Source organism: Molothrus aeneus, chromosome 7 (assembly GCF_037042795.1).
Source record: "Molothrus aeneus isolate 106 chromosome 7, BPBGC_Maene_1.0, whole genome shotgun sequence".
Taxonomy (NCBI): domain Eukaryota; kingdom Metazoa; phylum Chordata; class Aves; order Passeriformes; family Icteridae; genus Molothrus; species Molothrus aeneus.
The window spans coordinates 5,770,361-5,791,590 of record NC_089652.1 but is presented as its reverse complement, the minus strand read 5'-3'; the positions used below and the strand labels follow the sequence as shown (position 1 = coordinate 5,791,590).

Here is a 21,230-nt window from a genome sequence, read left to right as displayed (position 1 = left end):
TGTAAGGGAAAACTCATTGTTAGGGTTAGGTCCCAGTTGCTGGAGTCAGGTTTTGCAATGCAGTATCAATGAGAACTGCAGAACTAGCCATAGCTGCTAGGTATTATTACTGATCTGTAGCCACAGCAGCAACAGCTTTCAGCTCTTCCCTGACAGTTTGTGTAAGTTTTGATTCCAGTTTGTTTGTTAATTTATAACTTCACAAGCTGGAATTTCATTTTTGCAGCCTCCTGAAAATGAGTGGCACCAATTGCCCAGGACACATCTTTGGCTCCCACAGCAGCTGTGTGAAAGACACTCTGCTGTGCTTCCAGCAACATCAATTAATAGTCTGGAGGTGAGTGCTCAGCTCAACAGCTGAATTTAGTTACAGCTCATCTGCATGCAAGAGAAGGTTTCTCTGAACCTCCAGCAGCACCTGTAGGACTCATATTTCAGCTTTGTGGTGACTGTGGCTGGGGCTTGTATGGAGAGGGAGCCTGGGGAATGATTTTCTTGAGGTTCAGTGTGAGTCATCAAGAGGAAACAGAGATAAGAGCCATGAGCTGGACACTGCTGGACCATCCCCAGAGCAGGGTCTCAAGGAGAGGCTGGAATGACTTTGTGCCAAAGAGCTTTGTTGGAATAATTGGTTGACCATAGCTCAAAAGCAACCAGGTTCCTGCCTTCACCTCCAGTTTAATGCCAGACCAAGGGGACCTGTGGGTAGGGCAAGGATTGCAGTTTTGGTTTTCTTTTTATCTTGTTTCCAAAGATTGCTCGTGGTCTTTGCATTGCAGATGTGAGCTTGAGGAGACACCACACTGACCATAGAAGGACTCAACTCCTTTTCCCATGTTTTAAGACACAGAAATTACATGAAAAAAAAACTGATCAGTTAAGAGGAGAGGAGTTCACTATAAAATATTGTGTGATGGATTTCTGGTTCATACATGGTGCTACTGGGAAAACATACACCAAGGGTGATCTCACATTGTTATTATTTCTTGTTAACAGCTTAAGCATATATGTAAATAATGAGGAACAAACACCTCCTATGGAAGTGTTAGTGCTTTTGGACCCCTAAACTCAAAAGCAAGGAAAGCTCTTGGTGAAATACATGGGGATGTGATCCCTTTAGAACAGCAGGGCAAAACCCCAAAACTTATAATCGAGTGGGACAATGTTGTGTTGTTGCCTGATGAGATACTGCACTAATGTATGGAAATTGAGCTCATAGAGACTTGTGCCATGTGTATGTGCAGTTTATAGGGTGGTTCTAACACCAAGAGAAGAGTCAAAGTTTGGAACACTGCCCAGTTTCTTTTACTTGGTTTCCTGTGTGTTTGCTTGCCTGTCACTTCTAAACCTGTTTTGCCTCTCACTTAGCAGTGGAGTTGTGCCCAGATAAAGGCATTACCAGCTAAATATTAGTTTCATAACTCACACCCATTGCTTAGTCCCAGGGTATCACTCAAAGCAAATTATTCTGCTGTGTTACATTGTCTGTTGATCACTCCTTTTTGCCTTTTATCCTTGTTCTTGTTGTTCTTCCTGTCTTGCAGAAAGCCAAGGTGCCAGGCCATTAGGAAACTGAATAATTAAAACCTCATATTGATTTTTCTTGACCATACAGCTGACGTTATCATGCAAGGACCTTGCCTTGAGCTATTCAGGAGGGGTTTTGCTCAACACTTGACAGCTTTTCTCCCTCCTTTTCTTCATTACCTCCCATCTCTTTCCTGCCCCATCATTTCCAAGAGGAGGAGGTTCTGAAAACCATTATGCAGAGTCATTTCATTTCGCTGTCAGGCTCCCTTTGCTAGCACCACACAAATGATGGGATTTTTCTTCCTCTTCACTCTGGAGGTGCACAAACAGATCAGTCTGTTTGCTAAAAGCCTCGGCACACCACGGTATCCATGGCAACACAGCAGCCTGCGCAAGCATCTGCAGACGCCTCAAAAAATCAGAAATACCAAGTGATGACAAGGAGTTGCTTCATACAATGGATGTTTATAGGTGTCACAACCATCTGAAATACTTCCTTTTCCACCCATCAGCTCCTTGATTATGATGTGCTTTAAGTTTTTCCTGCAGCTCCTTTGTCAGAATCCAAGATTCAAGGCAGAAGTAATCCTCCTTTTAATGTTTATTTGCTTTGTGGTTTTTTTGCATTTAGATCACTGGCTGAGGTGCCTTATGGGAATGAGCACCCCAAGCAACACTGTTAACTTTCCTCTTTGAACTGAGTTGGAGTACAGGCTTTTCAAATGATAAAAATCCACAGTTGTAATCAAAAAAGAAGTGGTCTGTGTCGATCCAGCTAACAGAAGTAGCTGTGTGAGTGCTAGGCTGAGAGGTGAATTGGCCCATCATGTTGTACAAATTACTGGTTACCTATAGTGATGACAGATTTAACAACATCTATCACCCGTTTGGAAATACTTTGATTTAAGTTTATCCACCCGCTGGCCTGGCAGAGATTATGTTAGTGTGTTTACAGGCACTGGTTTTCACTGAACCTGTGGTTTGTTCAGATCTGCTTCCAGGAGATAACACTCAGGAGATAACAAACATTCAGGTGGCTGCAGAACATGTTTCAGTTCACTAGACCAAGCCTGCAGAAACATCTGGAATTCAGAATGGGTGAATCATGTGGACACTGTTAAGAGTCTCATGCTGCTGATGGACCTGGCTAAGGAGCAGTTTTATAATATAGGAAACCCACAGGCAGGCTTGAGGTGTTCAGGACCACCTTCCTCACCTCAGGGAAGTACTGCTGCCCCATGAAGGTGCTTATCCATCAGCTAGGGCCATTCTAAACCCAAACTGGACAACTGTGTTTGTGGCTCATACAAGGGCTGAGCAAAAGCCTGAATTTGGAGTTTGGTAACAGAAAGAGCTCAAGTACATACATGCTTAACCTCCAGCCACATTTTTGTGGTAGGAAAATATCCCCTTGTTCTGTCTGTAATGTTTCCATTCTCTTAAGAAGTAACATCAGTGTTTAATTCATAGCAAGGTGAAAAGAAATGCAAAGCCTAAACCCAAGATGAATTCTGTTGCCCCACATTGTGGTGTTAACTTGACTAGGCTAATCTGTTTTCAACTGGTGATTTAAGCTTTAGGTTTGGAAAATGCAGTAACATGTACCTGTTTGAATGTAACAAGAGGATAATTTTAAAAGGCTTTATCAAAATTCCACCCTAATAAAACAAGCTATCAGTGCATCAGACCACTGATGAGCTTCATGTGCAAGCATCTTACAGATTCTTTCTAAGGTCTTTAATCCTCAGTAACTGCTGTTGGAACAATTCAGATTTCCCCTAGAACAGGAAATTAAATCTGAAAAATAGTATATTCCTTGTATTCTTACCAGTTTGACTATTCAGTAACTTACACATCATATTTCTTTTGAAAAGCTTATTTTTCATGTAGTTTTGCTGGGGATTCAATGTGCAAAGAGATTTCACTATATAAAACTTGCTGTGTGTTCTGTTAATCTTCTATTTGGTCCTGTAAGTAGGCAGTGGGGTTTTTAGTTTTTTTCATTCAAAGACCTGGTAAGGCTGAATGGTGCATTAGTTTTATTCCCCCAATTCTCAAGAGAGATAAAGAAGGCAACACTTGTAGTAGTGAGAAGCTAGAGATGGTAAGCAAGTAATCCAGCCTGAAATTTCCTTGCAACATCATTCATTAACCAGAAAATTCCAAGAGCAACAAAACTTATTTTCTTAGAGAGCTGGGGTTTTTTTCTTCTTGTTCAGATGGAAATGTAAGGGATGAACTATTGTTCTGTGCCCCAGAAAATGGGTTAAAGCAGTAAAAATTGGTTTAGGTTAAGAACTTGTGCAGGGATCGGTACTCCCCTCACTTCATTTTGAATACATTTAAAAACGTTCTGTGAGATGTCACAACAAGCCTGACACCCAGCTTTCTTCTCTTCAGCAGAGGAATCAGACCCATTACCAAAATTTCACAAAGCTTCAAGAGCTGAGAGGAAAATGTACCTGGACTAGGTAAATGACAGGGGAAGAAGCTCTGCACATAACCATGAACCCTGTAAGGGACCACTTCTGTCCATTTCTCACACTGCTTCACTGGGGACTCTTTCCTTTCAATCCCAGCAGTGACAAATGAAGGTGTCTGCTGCAATGCATTCTCTACTGCAATTCTTATCTCCTTGCAGCCCCAAGAGCTGGTTGCCCAAGTATTTTGTACCCTCTCTCTGCTTTCAAATTATTCTGCTTCTAATGCAGAGACTGGCTTTTGACATCAAAAGCATTTGGCAAATTAGAGTGCAGCTCCCTGAAGCTAATTCTCCCATCATAATTCACATGGGTACTCAGAGTCCCTTGCACAAAAAGACCAAAGATAACTAAATTGACAAAGGCAGCATTGCTCTTGTACAAGTCCTTCCACTGGGCCAGATCTCACCTTTGCTTAGAGCTCTCCTGTAGCAACCTGAGACATTTACATTTACAAACAGGTAGTATCTCCAAATAGTGTTTGAATGGTAAATGTAATCAAATGGGAGACAGGCAGAAAAAGGAAATGTTACATTGAGCTGATGAGATACAGATGAGTTTCTTTTCAGAAACAGAAAAAAAATTGAACATAGTTTGTGATGCAAAGCAGGGATGTCCATTCTGTTTTCAGTGGAAGTTTTTATTTTGCTCAGTCGTTTTTCAGCATTTGAAGGAGCACTTCAGCTCGCTTTTCCCCCATTGCCTCTGTTGGGCACTAGAGGGACCCTAGAGTTTTCCAACCCATAAAAACATCCCAGCAATGCCGAGGAGGGAGCCCTGCCTTTCCCGGTCACCTTAACAGAGGTGTTTCCGAGGAGAAAGGTGGGGGAAAAACTGCTCAGCATGCCCACAGACTGCAAATATGCCACCGAGAGTAATGTGCAAGGGGACCGTAGCCGTGCTCCTTTGTTTCGTTAACCTCAGTGGTGCTCGCAGCTCTTCCCATCATCAATAAATAAGAGCTGACTTTGTCTTGACTGCTCTGATTGCTCAGCTAATGTGGTGACATTGGCGCCAAGGCTTGAGTCATTGTGTTTTTGAGAAATTAAATGTTTCCTTCCTCCGTCTGAAGTGATGCCAAATACCTAGGCTGCCACTACTGCATCCCAATAAACTCTCAGGAGAGCAGTGGGGAATTGTTACTTAACTATATATTAAGGACACAGGTTCAAATTAATCTGTTCTAAAGACAACTATAGGCAATTTCATTCCTTTTTCTTTTAGCAGGCAGGCAAAAAATCCTCTGTATTTGACTTACCAAACTTCCATACAGGGGTCCATAATTGAGCATCTCAAAGGTCATGGTTTATGAAGTGATGCAAAATTTTTTTTTCCTTTATACAAAAAATCTTTCCCCATTATTGCTTAGTGGGACGATGCTTTCTGATTTCTGCATGAATATTTCTAATAAAAGTATGTGCATGCATTTTAATATCTCTAACATGAATTAAAATATTTTTCTGTCTTAAAACATCTAGTGTCAACACTGCTGCTGAATATTTCATGTGAAGTATAAATGTAATTTGATTAGATAATTATCTCAGGGAAAATGGTGACTGCCATTTTTTCTGTGCTTATTTTTCATCATCTTTGATGATTGTTTAAAGGAGAGATGCAACTGAATGACTAACTTGTAAAACTCACCTTCTCTCTGTCTCTCTCTGCAGGCTGCTGCTGAAAAGAGACAGGCTGCTGCTGCTGTGCTGCATCTGAGCTAGAGGCGTTGATTCTCTGTCACACATGGAATATTCTGAGCATGTCTCTGGTTAGGTACACCCCCCTCTGGTCTCTAGGAATGTTTATGGACAGTTTATTGTACGTGTGTCTTTCCATTAAGACATCTTTCCATCTTTTCCATGATACCCACTGCAGTATTTGTTTCCAATGAAAGGCTGTCCTTTCCCCTCCCCCCCACCTTTTTTTAAAATATTGTAAGCTTTAAATTAATCTAATTTCTATTTGGATGAAGTTTAACTTTTTCTTCTTGATCAAGTCAACTGCTCATTCCCTCTCAGGGCTGCTTCTGATGAGGCTTTATGTTAAGCCTGCATTCACATCATCTAGGTGGTGAGAGGAAGGGCAAAGTTCCTGTGCTTGTGGGGAGAACTCCATCAAGGTCTTTGCATGGACACCTACCTAGGCCGCCAAGGAGAGGCACAGGAAAAAAAAAACACAAGCAGGAGAAAGGCACTGAGGGTCTTCAGGGTATTGCAGACACTAGTGCACATGCCCTGAACCAGTGAATTTCCTCCTGGCAGCCTGGGAGAAAGACTGACTGCAGCAAACCCATTTTCTCTGAAAGCATCTCTGGAAGGATGTGCATCACTGATGGTGAGTAACAAGCAGGGAACATGATGCCTTTGCCACTTTGGCAAAGTCCTGCTCCCTTTGCACAGCACTGATTTACAGATGAAATGTGAGAAAGCGGCAGTGGTGGGAAGTTCTCTCAAACAGCTTGAGGAGGGCTCAGGAAAAGTACTGGAAGCAAGTATTTGTAGTCCTCACTCTTTTTAAATGAAAATTTCCTGATTTACAAACACACAGAAATACTTAACAAAGTAACTCGGCCTTCCCAAGTCACTTCATTAGCACTGACAGACCCTTGACATGAAATAGACATAGCAGTTACTGAGGGTATTTCTTTGTGAATGAAGAAACAGACCAAGGGCGGGACCTAGGCTTTCCTGACCTGCATTTTGACCACTCAGTCTAAGAGACATATTACCCAAATTACACATCTGAAATCTTCTAGATAACCTGCTAAAGCCCACAAAAAACCCCAAGTGCTCAGTACTCCCGAAAATCATGCTTGAAATCAAGCTGGCTACCTAAAATTAGTGACATTTGGGAAAAAATGTGGATAACTTGCTCACAGTGATGCAGCAAAATGCAACCAAACTGAATTTAATGTTTGAAGTTTTTCCACTGCAGTATGGGTAATAATGTGCTCTCTAAGTCCCCAAATATATTTATCTTCACTGAATCCAAATATAGTACCCTCAAAACATTATTACAGGCTAATACATACATGGCATACTCAGAATTTTTGGTTAAGATTCCGACAGACTGACTTTTGCAGTCATGAATTATTAACAAACTAAAATTTGCTTAGGGAAACAGAGGAGGTAAGAAAGCAGCAGCATTTTACTCTTTCACCTCCAGCACAGGTGGGTTGGAATGGCGCGGTTCTGGCAGTAACAGGTGAGATGAGCTGGTGCTGTAGCCCTACCACAGTGATACTGAGGGAGGAATGACTTTGGAGTATAGCAACTGTAATGGACACCCTGAGGGAGGGAGACAGTTCAGTTCGAGAATGTGGAAAGTGACAAAGTAATAGGATATCTTTTATTGCCAGATTCCAGGAAATGGCTGGAAAGCCCGGCCCTACGAAAGCAGCGTGGAAGTCAGCAGCAGCGCGGTGTCTGAGGGTGTTGGAAAGGCGTTTTTTCACCGATCTCACTGTTATTTGCTCTCTTTCTCCAGAGGAAAAGGAGGAATTAGACTGAGCGGGACTTGGCAGATCCAAACGAAATCAGGTGAGGAGCTTTCGGGAAGGTTTTCCACCAGCGGCAGGGCAGGGCAGAGCTGGACACGGCGACACCGGGCGGGCCCGTGTCTGTCTGTCCCGGAGGCTCGCTCGGAGTCTCTGCAATGCAGGGGCCGGGGCGGGGCGGAGGGGCCGCTCCTCCACCTCCTCAGGCGCGGGGGCCCTGCGGGAGCGGCGGCGGGGCCGGGGCGGGGCCGGGGGCGGTCCCGGGGGCTCGCGGCGCGCAGGCGGCCGCGTCCCGGCGACAGCCCCGAGAGCGGCGGGGCGGGTCGGCTGGAGCCGGGTACCCCGCGTCCTCCGTGTGCCCCGCGTCCTCCGTGTGCCCGTCGGTGCCGGCAGCCGCCGTGGCGCTCAGGTAAGCACCGTGCCGAGCCCCGTCGGAGGAGGAGGAGGGCCGGGCGGGGCGGGGGCGCGGGGCCGGCGCCGTTGCGGAGTGCGGGGAAAGGGGGGTGGGTGTGTGTGGGGGGGGCAGCCGCGCGCTTCCCGCCTTGAGGCTGTCGCGAGCCCTTTTTGGGGGCACCCCCGTCCTGAGGGTGCTCCCTCCGTCCGTCCTTCCGTCCCTTCTTTGGGCCCTTCAGTCCCGGAGCCGGACCGGAGTTCTCGGCGGGTCGCCCCCGCCCCACCTCACGGAGGTGAAAATGGAGCGGGGCGGCCGCCCGGTAACGCCCGCTCTGCCTTCACGGGGGCGGTTGCGCTGAGGGCTCAGAGCATCTCCGGGCTGTAAAAGCCCTCCGGGCTCCTGTCCTCTCCTGCCCCCACCCCTAAGCTCCTCTAAGGGGATCTGCGCGGCTGAACAAAGAACGTTGTGTGAGGCGAGGGCTGTAAGGGCTGGTAATTACCATCGGGGAGGGGGGGGGAAAGAAAACGCACCTAAAAAAATGATTCCCTGTATTGCATGGATCAGGGAGGAAAACAGCCGTGCGCGGGAGCCCAGCGGCGAACAATGCCTTTTTATGTGGGAGAAAATGATGTAGAATGTGCCTGGCTCAGATGGCTGCAGGTAGGAGCCGTAGGCGTGTGCTGCGCTGCGCTGCCGTGCTGCTGCACCGAGCCACAGATAAACCCTGCTCGCCTTCATCTGTCCTGTCTGTACCCATCCAAACGAGACCTCCGACCTGCCCTTTGGATAAAATGTGCTTTATGGAGCACCTTCGGGAAAGAAGGGGGTGTGCCGCATGCCGGGAGAATTGCTCTCCGTATTGAAAGATACAAACATGGGCAATTTCCCTGGGTTAAAGCAGGAACTTTCGGTTTTCCTTCGAATTAAAATATCCTCTCGTGGTTTTGGTGGGTTTTCATGTAGGGTTCTTCTTGAGTCAGAGGTGTAGGTTTTCACTTGTAAGTGAGCATTAGCATAGAGAACAGCATTTTAACATAGCAATTAACAGAATAGCAATTAACATGCAGTAGAATGGGATGTATGCACATGTATGTTGTCTTACTTATTCTAGGTCTTTCTCGCATCAATTTTCATAATTTGTCATGTCTCTGTGGTCATGCCAATAAATCATACTCCATCCTTCTTCAAAAAACCACTTGCTGTCCAGCATTTGTGCTGCTTATTGTTCAGAAAACCTGTCCCTTTTGTTTTCAGAAAGGTTCTTCCATGTGAAATTGAATCACATATTCTTTTGGTTCTGTTTCTTCCCATTTTCTCCACAAACCTTGGATTCCTCTCCATGAAGGAACCTGTTTCTTTTCACCTGGGCTAGTTTAGACTGGCAGGGATGTCTGGACTACAGATCTCGTAGCTGAAAGACTCAAGAAGAGGCTCAGCTGCAGAATGTATTTATTTTTCTATAGCTTCTTTCCTTTCCCTTCTGACTGGATGGCGTCAGCATCTCAGCCCTTGCCTGGGAAGGGAATGTGCTGAGAGGGCACAGCATAGTGAAGTTGTCCCTGTGTTACGTCATAGCTGATGAAGAAGTGATTAATGAGCAGTGAAAGACTGGCCACTTCCCCTGAGTGTGCTGCAAGCTCTCTTCACTTAGCCTGAGGGCAGTCCACTTAAGTCTGTGGATGGTTGTTCATTTCTCCAGCTGATGTTCTGAAAGTGTGATATGTGTAACAGAGCCCAAACTCACCTGTGTAGCACCCAGGACTGGGAACCACCAATGCCTCGCTGTCTGTTTCATTTGCAAGACGCTGGTGGTGCACTCAGCAGTGGGCAAGACCTCAGTCTTCATGAGGTACCAGTGTGCTGGAGCTCAGGCATTTACAGGTGAGCTGAAGTGACACACTGAACCCCAGTGGCTTTGTGAGGCTGTTCTGCATGGTAATGAAACGTGCAGGTGAGCCCTGGCACAGGGCTCTGGGAGGAGGGATGATCTCAGCAGTGGAGCACAGTGCCATAAATTCTATCTCTTCTCATCTTTTCTTATCTCATCAAGGGACAGGATTTGGTTTTTGGAACTTTTCAGTTTGTTGCACCCATATTGCACATTTCCTGGGGGTGTTTGAGAGAAGCCAAAGAGCTGTCATCCTGAGAATTAGGAGCTGCTGTTCTTCTGTGGAGGGTTTTAGCACACTGGAGGGCAGGTCATTGTGCTTATAATGCAGTTTGTTACGTAAAGCAGCATTTGCAGCATTGATTTAGAGGACTGATGTAATTATTATGGTATGTTATATCATACCCACTTAGCTGTGTTCTTTCATGTGTGTGGATGATAAAGAAATAGTTGTAATTTAATGACCCCTGAGGTGCTGTTCCTAGGCAGGAGCGATCTGGTCACAACAGTCCCTAAATGAATTGCTGCAATCTGTGGGTTAAGAGTTCCCTTGTTGCCAGATGTTTTTTCCAGAAGCATACCTTTCCTTTCAGTCTGTCATGCTCCTTTCTGTACAGGTTACCCTTTGCTAAACCATACACCTAAATATTCACAGAGGGAGCATTTGCTGTGTGTGCTGACAGAGTGGGCTCTGGCCCCTCCAGCTCTGGCACTGTGCTCACTTAACAACTGTCTGTGGAAGTTGCTAGAAATATCTAACCACAGAAACAGGGCTGAGGCCCATTGCAGATTCTGCTGGGCTGTTCCAGCTTCACCTCCCAGTGTGGCACGTCACACACGTGTTGGAGACAGGTTTGTTTTCTTAATGGGGTTGGGAGAAGAGGAAGAAGTCAAAAAGAATTCAGGTTGTGAGGACTTTATGATGGAGGCTTTCTGAAAGTCACCTTTTGATTACTAATGTCTCTACAAAGACACACGGTATGACAGAGCTTGTAACATATCTGCAGCAGATGAAGGATCTGAAATCTGATCTGCCATGGTGGGACAAATGATAATCAGCTTAAGAAAGGAAAATAAAAAGCTCTACTGGTGCCTAAAGCCTGGGTTCCTTGCAGATCTTTTGCCCACAGTGCAGGCAGTGGCTGTGCTGAGAACTGATCTGGTAAAACTTCTGGCTCACAGTCAAAGAAAAAAATCCACCCCTTGGCTTTATTTGGGTTTCATAAAAGGCATTTCTGGCTGCAGGACACTGGAAGCTGAACTCAAGCCTTAACTAGGAAGGGATTGGGGAGTGTTGCACTTAATATGCACACAAATAATGACCAGAAATTTGGAAAGGTCTAATAGGGGTCCTAAGACAAGGTGACTTCCCAAGGTCCTTTTTAAACTGAGTTATCTGATGATCTAGATATTTTGGATTTTGTGCTATCTTTAAATCCATGTGTGCACTTGATGAAGAAATAAAGGTATGCATGTGCTGATAAGCAGAATTGTTCCTTAAGACTCAAGGATGGGTCTCTTTGGGTCCATCTGTATTTATTCAGTTCAAACACATGTGTAGTTGTGCTTGAAAGTCAGCTTTAGGCACGTGTAAAAATTAAGCATGTTTTTACAGAAAAGAGAAAGAGGATAAATTCATGGTGTGTGGGCTCAGTGTTGTAAACCCCTTGATGATATTTAGAGATACCAAGTACTTCCAGAGAAAGCATGGAGATGTGCAGTGTTCTCTGATATCATGACATGGCTTATCTCTTCCCAAACACAGGTGCACACACTAAGGCAGAGTTTGGGTGGGTCTTGACATATTTGGGGTTGGTGCTTTTGCTTCCATCCTTCTGCTTCATGTACAAGTGTGCTCATTAGCAACAGTTCTGTACTGCATCTCAGTTAATAAGAAAACACAGCATGAGACTTATTTCCATGGGGTGGAGCTGATTTAGAGGATTGGTGCTGGAAAGCAGAGATGGTTTAAGCTGCCTGCCTCAGTAAAGGAAAAAGCTTTTATTTTATGGGAAGGTTTAATAGCAGGTTATGCTACTAAACTATACAAGGGTGTTTTAGAGGGATGTTCAGTGTGACATTTGTATTTGCTTTCTAGGTATCAGAGGAAAGAACTGATGTATCCATGGGGTTAATTTGGATTGTTGTGGCCACATGGGTTACTGTACTAGCTGTTAAGAGGATTTGAGGTCTTGATTGACCCATTTTACTTTAACACTAATTGTTTGCTGTTGTATTAAGGAGAAAAGATGAGCTAATCCTTATGGTTTTACACTCACTGCTGTTTTTCCCTACAGCAGTCTTGCAGATGAAACTGATCTTTGTTCTTTTGTCTTGGTTGGGGAGGTGGCAGAAAGGGATAACAGGCATCAGCTTCAGAGCAATGTTAGTGTTTGTTCTCAGCATCCTGCATCTTTGTTAGGGTGCCAGTTTGAAAGGAATTATGGTGAAAAGGTATGGTCAATTCTCCTTGTTTTCTGCAGTCTGAGACAGGTTAGTGCTGGTTGATAGGCTTGACCAGTGTTTTGATATGCTGTTTCTCTTCTAGCATTTTTAAAGTACACGTTTTTCTAACTTTCTGTGATGTAATGAGACTATTTATTACACCACAGAAACAATTTATTTATTTTAGCATATGATGCTTCCAGATAAAATATATATCTGTTTCCTATAGTATAAGGGAGACAATGGCCTTAGTACAACCAGCAAGGTTAAGTGGTGAAAATCAGAAACTGTGATGAGTTCATTGAATCTATACCTAACTTGCACCATCTGGAAAGAGACAATGCCATTTGCAGCTCTGTTTTCTGATTATTGAAAATCTGGGGTACTTTTTGCCATCAGGGAAATAATCAGTTTGCACCTGACAATTCTTAAGTTGTGGATTTGTAGGTAGAATTAAGGTCCTCTAGCAAATTTTCCTCCTTCATTTAGACTTGTCACTCATGGGTATGAGGAGCTGAGGAACATTCCTTGTCTTGTGCCAAGTCCCCAGCAAGAAGTAGGAAGATTTCTTTCTTTTAGCACTTCTAGTAGCTCTGAGACAGATTGCAGTAGCTTCCAGTGTGTTGAGTCTATGAAAAGTTACTTTTCTCTCTGTGAAACTTGTCATTTTATTCCCTGAGAGAGTTTTAAATTCAATTTCAATAGCTGTTTGCAAAATTAGCTGTATTTAAAGTATGTGCAACCTCTGGATAAACAAGACAAAACCCCCAAACAAACCAAACCCAGTAGTCCAATCATGTCAGCTAACTTGGCAGCATTTAATTATAGGACCTATTGATTCAATTAACCCTATGTTTTCACTTTGTTTTCTGGAGAGAATGACCAGGGTTTCTGGTTTAGAACTAGGAACTGCCAGTTCTATCTTTAGGAACATAGATTATCTCTTAGGACAGCTGCTTGGCTATACAAAACTTGCCACTTTTCCTGAGGCTCTGATCTTGGATGAACGAAGCTAGGAACTGTCTCAAAATGAAAAGGTATTGTGAAGGTTCTGAACAGAGTTTGGGATGTGCTTTTGAAACTCCTGCATTGGTCCAAAGTTGATCTAGAGATGAACAGTAGAAAAGGTTGTAGACATTCAAAAGTGGCCTGTGTGCTTCACTGCTGGGCCAGAATCCTGTATGTGCTGGCTGTGAGCAAGGATGAGTTGGCCTCCTTCTCTATGTGTCTCAACCACGGCTGTTCCTGGAGGAGCCTCAGCTGAGTTTGAGGTCCAGCTAAGTTTCTCTCCTTTTGTTCTCCTCGCTTTGTGTAGAAGGTATCTGAGCAGCTTGTGCAGCAAAGGCAATTGCAAGGTGCCAGACATTAAGTGCAAGGGCACCCTTTTCTCTGGGAAGGCTCAGAGTCTGAGAGGAAAGCATTTTTTCTGTGTCTGTTGTGAAATGGGCTGAAAGTGTGTGTTCAAAACCCTTTGGCTTTAAGAAGGGTTCAAGTGTGGATTTGAATTCTGGTTAGCTGGAAATTTGGTCGGCTTGTTTTAGCTAACCAGATCTTCTCGTGCCAAGTTACTCTGTTTTCCACAGCAGTCCCTCTGTGACCACCAGGTCTGAGCAGATAGATCTGATCCCCTCATGGGGACTTTGGCCAGACCCCAGGACAAATGCTGTGCCAGAGCCTACTGCTAACACTTGCTAATGTTAACATGCTTTTACTGTCCTCTGCCTGATTGTTGGACAAAGAGACCCCACAGAGACCCCTCCCTGCCTGATTCTTGCAGCTGATGTGTGATGTCTAAGGTGTGCCATGGCACCCCTTCCTCTTCTGACCCCCTGGTATGGCTCAGACAGCAAAGCTTCTCTTTTATTTGAAGTGCTGTGACTGTGGCTTGCTGACCAGCAGCTGTGTGCTCATGTGCAGGTTTCTGCTGACAGAGGACTGTGCTGACACATCCCTGCTTGTTCCTGATGTGCTCTCAGGTGCTGGGCTGCTCCTCCTGCAGGCTGTGTGTTCCAGGGTGTGCCGGGCAGGCAGCCTGCCCTGCCTGTTTGCAGCAAGGCTCTGGTCATGCGTGTAGGCATTTGTCTGCTTCCCTTGAGTATGCTGAAACTAATACTGCCTCTTGTTTCCATCAGCAATTAGAAGATTGTTCAGGGAGGCTGAGGGGAAATAAATCCCAAGGGCTCAAAAAGGAGACATGCAGGGGTGGAGCTGGATGATTTGGAAAGGAGGAGAACAGACCTTGCTAAAGGGGTGGTCTGGGTGGTTGGTCACTCATATCCCATCCTTCTTGTCTACCTGTAGCTTGGGGTGGGAGGGCATCACAGATGAAGGCAGATGTGATGGCCCTAAGCTGCTTGGATACTCTGTCCTCCTTCAGTGCTCCCCTGCTACCTGTATTACAAAATACATAGTTCAGGGAGCTATCCACAAGAATACAAGGGATATTTCTGAAATAAGAGTGTCAGCTCCTCCAGATTTGTATCAGAGTTCTTGATTTGCACTGTTGGGGCAGTGTTTGGGTCAAAAGTTGCTCACAGCATGCTCATAACAGACCTGCAGTCAGTGTCTGTGTTGCCAGGAGTCCAGAGCAGACCTAGATATTTAGGGTTGTGGCTAAGGGTGTCTGGAAGCCAAAATCTTGCCCTGTCTTTGCCCTTCCCAAGAGAAAAAAACGCAGCTAAGAGTAGCCAGCTGCACCCTTTCTCCCACCTGGGCCGCTTCTTTTGCCTCTTAAGTACCAATCGTTATCATCTCTTAGGCAACAAATAGGACAAAAGTCCCTGAGAGAAAAAAAAAAAAAAAAGAGAAAATCCTAACCTCCAACAAGAGTAATTAAAAAAAAAAAGAAAAGCAAAGCAAACAAACCCCTGTGTCTGTGTGTGTGTGTGGAATGCTTAATAACCTGATTCATTCCGAAGAGCAAAGGATAGAGTGTGGTAAATAAGCTTTCATTCCATGTTGTTCTGCAAAGTTAAGCTTTTTAGGCTGTAGAGAGCTGGTTGTGCTTCTGAATAAACCCAGCAGAGTATTGAATCTAAGTGTTTCTTATTACCCAGGTGCTGTCTGTTACAACATATAATAAATTTATGTTTAAACTTTTAATAAAAGCCATTTTGTATTACTGCAAATTAATATATATATATAGCTTTATACTCCAAAGGTTGCCAAAAACAGTAGAAGTGATTTATAGAGAATACTTGTAGTGTTTTAATTTAGATAATTTTTTTTGTGCTACTAGTGTTGCTTAAAACATTAGCAGTATTTTGAATGCACAATTAAAAATTCTTCTAAATTTACCTTTCAATACAAATAGTTGAGAACGTTTTTTGTGGAATGCATTTGGGAAAAAAAGTCCAGCTGTATGCACTTAGAATGACCTTTAATACTCTTCTCTGAGCAAAAAAAGCTGAATTCATTTAGGCTTTTTTTTCCCCTTCACTTGTTTTGGTCCACTGTAAGCTTCCAGCATCACTCTTAGCAATAAATGGAATTAATAATTTGTTGCAAAGTTCCAATTGATAATTACAGGCACTTGGAATTTAGAAACACATTTCTCATTTTACCATATTTGTGATATTGATACTTGAGATGCTGGGATGTGTGTTTATTTAGATGGCAATGCTGGTATCAGGGTGCCAGCACTGACCTGGATCATCACCTGTAATTACCAATAGGCACAGCCAGCCAGGCCTTTCCTGCCAGCCAGGCCTTTCCTGCCAGCCAGGCCTGCAGACCATGAGTCTGTTCAGACACTGGCCTTTGGGTGGGTGCTGACTTGTGAAAGTGCTGCCAGCGTTGCTTGATGTGCACTGAGCAGCTGTCATTGTGGGGACTTCTGTCCTTTGATTCCTCTGGACTAGGTCTTTGAACCCTGTATTGTAAGTTCAGGCTTTGTGACACTTCCAGTAACTAGCATCTGCTGAAAAAATGCTTTATTCAATGCTTTGAAATCTTTTTATGAACTTGATTCTACTTTTTTTTTGTTTGTTGTTTTTTAGCACAAATGGATTTGTACAGTGCTATTTATGAGAGAGTAGTCCTTGACTGTAATTAATTTATTTTATAAGAGATGCTGACAATGGCAATATTTAATTGGTGAAAAGTGTGTACCTCTCTGAGCCAGCAGATAAAAATGCTCCTGGCTATTTTAAGGCAGATACTCTATTTTTTGAATTTTCTGTTTTATTCCAGTGATGGGAACAGAGCATCTTGGTGAATGTGCACGCTGTACTTAAAGTAACTTGTACACCCTTTAAATTAAGTATTTTAGGACTGAATTCTTTTACCACCTATTACAAGCAGGAAGAGGGAAAAAATATTGGGCAAAACTAATGTGTTTCATATTTCAGGACATGAATCCATGTTTACTGCCAGGGTCAGAGAGACTTCCCTGCAGGTTTGGCATTATGGGGTTTTACTCTGAAATACCTCTGTGGTTGGCACCAGGTGATTTCCCCTTAATGCTCTGCCAAACTCATGTGAATTTAAGTACAGATGTTTCAGTTACTTGGATGATTTGAGTTATTTTTGTTTCTAATTTGTTTTATATACTGATAGAAGCTGTGATTTTTTTTTCTGAAGAGGATGGAATTTTCTTCTGCATTTTAAGTTATTGCAGGATTGGTCTCAATGGCACTGCTTATTCCAGTGTGCAGTGGAATAAGTGAGTTGTCTGTATCCTGGGATGGGGAGAGAATGAATATTTTACCTCTACTGTGTGTTTGTGTTTTCTGTAGCATGTTTTTGGTGCCTTTTTCTTGCTTGCCTAAGGGAGAGGGAAGGTAAGTGAAAAATGAGCTTTCTTCCAGTGAGAAAGGGATCTGGGGGCACATTAAAAAGGCAGGAAAAAAGACATCAGAGAAAAGTGCTATATTTTCACTTGAAAAACTAGCTATAGAGACTTGTTTCAGCTATTAGAGGCAGGTTCAGAGCTGACAGGTCAGTAGGAATAGAATTTGCCTGCTCTAGCAGCTGTTGAAGATCAGATAAAAAAGAAGTGGCTATCTCCTTATATTCACCTCTTTTTGCCATTCAAGCATGACATCATTTTCTTTAGGATTCTGTCCCTTTCATGCCTTTGCAGTTGGAAAATCTGGTGGATTTATCTGCCCTACTGCTCTTACCTGCAGGCAAAGGTTGATCTAGATTGAAGTGTAATCCTCCCAGATTAATAAATAAGCCCTGCCCCATGTCTGTGTCACTAAGCAGATGAGTAGCTCTTTGAAGAATGTTTTGAAGCTTGTGAAAACAATTTCTAGCAGAAACTTGTGGTTTAAAAGATATTAAAATATACAGACAGTAAAATGAATAAGCAAGTAAGTGTGCCTCAAGAATAAAGGTACTATATCTCTAATCACTTGTTAATATTTCCCTTTGTGTGATGGATTTACTTCGTAGCTGAACTTGAAAATCCTTCACAACTGGCACTGGTGCTGGGCAATTTCCCCTTCCAATGTAGGTCTCTCTGCATTTATCTCTTTCAGTTTGTTACCTTTAAGTTTACCTTTAAGTTTAATCACTCATTTTGTATTGAATCATAGTTCTGGGCAGAGCTCCACATAACTATGAAACCTGCTGTATAGATGAAACTGTGGAAAAGGAACATGTGATATTCTTCTGCTGGATTTTGTTTTGAAATGAGATATTGCTTGTTTTCTGAGGAGCTTGGGATCATGGGCAAGACAGCTGTGGGATGAGAAGTGCACATGAGCTTGGTGAGGCTCTTGGCATAGTGGTGAGAGTTGCTGGTTTGTCCATCACAGGTGTGCTTTTGGTTTTAGGTTGTCCTGTTTGCTTAGGTCTTGATCTGCAGCTGAGCTGGAGAAGCTCTTCTGGGCTTGGAAATGATTGGTGTTGCAATTTTCTGGGGAAATTTTAGCTTTGTCTCTCTATCCACCAATAAATCAATCTGCCTGTCATGTCCCCATAGGCAGTAAAGGCCTAGGGTGGCTACAGACTGTGCTGAGGACTGATGGGACAGTGGCTCTTTGGGATACTGGGGTGCCCAAGACCAGCAGAGCAGATTCCTGGCTGCTGGGCAGAGCAGGCGTTTTTGCCCTGTGTGTCTCTGAGCAGCAGCTGTTTGCATTTCGTAACCTGCTAATTCCCAAGCACAGATGGAGCATCCTGACTCTGTAGAGGCCCCAGCTCAGACTGCTTTTCCATGCACTGGAGGAGTCACAAGAGCTTCTGTCTTTGCTGTAAAAATGAGTTTTCCCTGTCATGTTTGAGAAATACTGACACAATTTTTCTGTGCATGCCACTGACCCTGTTACTTGTACATAACCAGTCTGAAACATTCCTGAGAACTGACTACTGCAAGTAAACAAATAAATATTTAAATAAATAAATACTTTCTGGATTTGGCCTGAAGAGAGATAAGGTGGAACTGAGATACAGGCTGTGAGATGCACCTGCTGAACTCCATGGCAGCAGAGAGAAGCTTGTCTCCGCCTGCCCCTGGCGGGAGGAGATGTGATGTGGCAGATGCTCTGCAGAGAGGAGCCTGGTGGAGAAGTGCTGTTGAGTCTGTGCAATTAGTTGTCACAAAGGGCAGCCAGACAGGGACTTAAATAGGCAGCTAGTGGCTGCACTGGTGATGATGCTCAGCTGAACTTTACAGGGGGCTGAAATGAAGCCCAGGGGTTGAAATGAAGCCCATGGTGCCAGCTGACCTTTCTGCAGGATGGAGGGTAAGCAGCCAAGAACTATGGGGAGTGATGTATCCCAGGAGCAAAAGGACATCCCAAAGACAATGCAACTGATTTTGAAAAAGTCAGGAAAAGTGAATCTACAGATTTGAATCTACAGACTCTTGTTACGGGCTAAAGACTGTGACCTGACTCTAAATGGCAGCAATGTTTTCGACCCTCAGACATGGGAGGCTTCAGGGGACTCTCTGTGGTACCAAATTACGTGGGGTGACAGAGAGCTGGCAGAGCTTTTGTGTCCATGGGTGGCAGCATTTGAGGTGCTCGTGCCACATGTGGCACCTGGAGGCTGGAAAAAGGAGGGCACTTGTGCCACCTCGACAGTTGCACTGGAGCCTTCTGTGCCACCAGTGAGTGAAGCACAACGTTCCAAACATAAGCTTGTTGGGGCTGTGGAAGGAGAACTGGACAGTGGCCCCTTTGCCCCTGATCCTTTTGATCCTGGGGGGCAGCTGGATCTTTTCCACCCCAATCTGCATGATCAATGGGTAGTGGTGAGAAAACAAGCTGCTGCAGAGGGGGATGTGGATTTATTGCATGCTTTTCTGGTTTTATACCAGCCCAGTCAACCACCTAGATGGAAAGGCTTGCCTTATGGTATCAGAAAAGAGCCCAGCAGCACTGCATCCCTGCTCCCTGCACATGGCAGGACTTACCTGGGGAAGGGAAGAAGAAGCATGACCAAGATGAACTGTATCCTGCTGATTGCCTGCATTGTTCTGATTGCTTCTTGAGATGGATGCTCCTGTAATAATCGTGATTTGAAAGTTGACCTCTCAAGCTGAAATTACACAAAACCATTAACTCTTTCCTATATTGCTTATTTTCAGTTCCTGTCCGTAGGCAGAAACATTCCCTTGTCATTTTGTTTCCCAGGGTTCTGTCTGTTAAATCACTGTCTCCATTCATGGGAAGGATGGTTACCAGTTATTGGGTGTTTTGATCTGTCTGCCTGTTCATGGGGAAAATAAGCTCTTGTGAAGTTATGTTATCTTATGGAGAGCCTGGGCAAGCTCCAGTGAGTGATGTGAAGGAGATAAATTATGAAATGCTAAGGAGTTGAAATGGCACATCACACATTTTACTTCCTCACCCTAGCTTTTGGGTTTTGCTGAAAACAGTCATGTGTAAACTTAACACTTTAAGCTCTAGAGATCTGGCAAACCAATGTTACACATTTTCCTGAATTTGGTAGGTTGAAATACATTCATGTTAGGATTGATACCTATTCCATGTATATTTTTGCTTCCACCCTGTCCTGGTTTCACCATACAGGTGAACGTGTGAAAGACATTCAGGCATTCAGCATCATTTTTTGTCTGCTTTTGCAGCCCTTGGAGTACCTGTCTCCATAAAGACTGATAATGGGCCAGCCTATACATCCAAACAGATGATTTTTTAAATTATGGGCAAGTGCTGTGTCACGGGTATTCCACATTCCCCTATGGGTCAAGCAATTGTTGAACAGGCCCATAGGACTCTCAAGTCCAAGTTGTTAATATAAAGTCCATTTTGAAAATAAAGTTGACAGGATCTAACCACTCTGACAGGTTGTGTTGCTCCCTGAAAGAAATCAAATTACCCTGGTTGCCAGTCTTGCTTAGTACATTTTAAATCACCTCTTTTCTGTATAAATGATGCTATTATACAAACTGCACTTACTTGGGAATTGGTTGTTTTTTTTTTTTTTTGTGAAGGACGCAAAGCATAGGGTCACAGTGAAAATGTTGCACTTCCTATTAATAGTCAGAAATAGTCCTGGCACAGTCTCTTGGTGATAGCCACAGGGATATATGTGGGGTAATAAACAGCCCTTCTAGGCTTTCTGCTGTGGGCTCTGAACTTTGCTGTATTGCAGCTGACTTGCTTGCAAAAAAGCCCTTGTCTGTGTCTTTAATGAGGGACTTTCCTGAGGTAGAAATTGCCTTCCTTGGAATTAGGGGAGGAGGAGTGATGTGTATTGTGAAGAAAAGCTAAGCCAGAAAACACCTGGCAACCAGATGGCCCCTAGCATGCTGCATTGTACCCACACCTTCATTAAGGATTACTTTGGCTGTCTCTGGGTAATAGATTTAGAGGTTTGGGGTCACAAAGAATTAGAAAATTGTAGCCAGTTGCAATTAAACATGAGTTATTTTTAGAGGACAAAGAACTGAGCTGAAAGCTGAATTAGAACTACTTGAAATGTTAGAGCTCAATACTAGGGTGGTATTTTCTAGGTGACTGACAAAGTAGCCCATGCACTCCAGTCAGAGGCACAAAGCCACCCAGGGTGGTGACAGGTGGGCTA

The 21,230-nt window shown here is 43.9% G+C and overlaps 1 protein-coding gene across 8 annotated transcripts in view; it reads left to right on the top strand.

Annotated features, from left to right (window-relative positions):
* Window positions 1–7,503: 7,503 nt before the first annotated feature.
* The window catches only part of MAP2 (microtubule associated protein 2), a 222,712-nt gene continuing 208,985 nt past the window's right edge, over window positions 7,504–21,230 (top strand). For 5 of the 8 annotated variants that reach the window (XM_066553194.1, XM_066553197.1, XM_066553193.1 and 2 more), the window contains exon 1: window positions 7,507–7,546. The gene's annotated coding sequence lies outside the window, so the exon portion shown is untranslated. Of the gene's footprint in view, window positions 7,547–21,230 lie in introns of all 8 variants that reach the window. The other 3 variants (XM_066553196.1, XM_066553192.1, XM_066553195.1) reach the window with 2 other exon arrangements.